The following is a 1,038-nucleotide window of genomic DNA, read 5'->3' as shown; positions in this document are numbered from 1 at the left end:
CCAATTGTTAGGATCGAGAGCACTAAGAGGGGGGGGTGAATTAGTGCAGCGGAAATCTTTCAGTGATTAAAAAATGAAAGCTGCGTTCATTCGATAAAAACGATTTCGATGTAAAAGCCGATTTTAAGATTACTTAAGATTCAATGCAGTTTACGTCTAAACACAATTTATGTTTAAATGCAGTTTGCGTCTAAACGCAGTTTTACGTCTAAACGCAGATTTACGTCTAAACGCAGATTTACGTCTAAACTCAGTTTACGTCTAAAACGCAGTTTTACATTTTAAACGTAGTTTTACGTCTAAACGTAGATTTACGTCTAAACGCAGATTTACGTCTAAACTTAGTTTGGGCAGTTTTACGTCTAAACGTAATTTTACGTCTAGACGCAGTTTTAAAGGGATCTGAACTTAGAAACTCGTTCGTAAAAGCGCAGAAGACAGTTTTGCAGAATCAAGGCGTAAATGTAAACTGCAATGTAAATATCGTACGAAAACACCGATTTACGTCTGAATGCAGATTCGGAAAGAACAGCAGTTAGAACTTGTTCGTAAAAGCGCAGAGAGCAGTAGTTATGAAGGAGGTTTGCAGTAATGATAAAGTGCTCAAAATAAACGTAAACCAGAGATTTAGAGTGGTTCGGTCAGTCTTGACCTACTCCACTTTTGGCTTCCTCCACCGACGAGGTCACCGACGTCAACTAGAGGCCTTCCTTCAATAGGCGAAGGCCAACTGCCCTTTTACAGTTTCTCTCCTTTTGACAGGCTCAGGAGACAACCTTTACAGACCTTTCTCTCCTCACTTTACAACTCAAAACTTGAAGAACAGAAGGAGGAGACTTAAAGGCTTTACAACACTTTTGAGCTCTTAGAAACACAGAAAAGATCAAGATTTCGGTGTAGGTCTGTGTCTCTTCAATCTTGCCTGGAAACTCCAAAGTTTTCGATACTCTTTAATGGCTCACCTATTGGTTTTTTTGGGAGCACGAATGGCATCCGACAAGGTGATCCACTATCTCCGTATCTTTTTACTATTGCGAT

The sequence above is a fragment of the Musa acuminata genome, chromosome BXJ2-6, assembly GCF_036884655.1.
Source record: "Musa acuminata AAA Group cultivar baxijiao chromosome BXJ2-6, Cavendish_Baxijiao_AAA, whole genome shotgun sequence".
Taxonomy (NCBI): domain Eukaryota; kingdom Viridiplantae; phylum Streptophyta; class Magnoliopsida; order Zingiberales; family Musaceae; genus Musa; species Musa acuminata.
The sequence above is the reverse complement of the archived record's forward strand: the minus strand, read 5'-3'. Positions refer to the sequence as shown.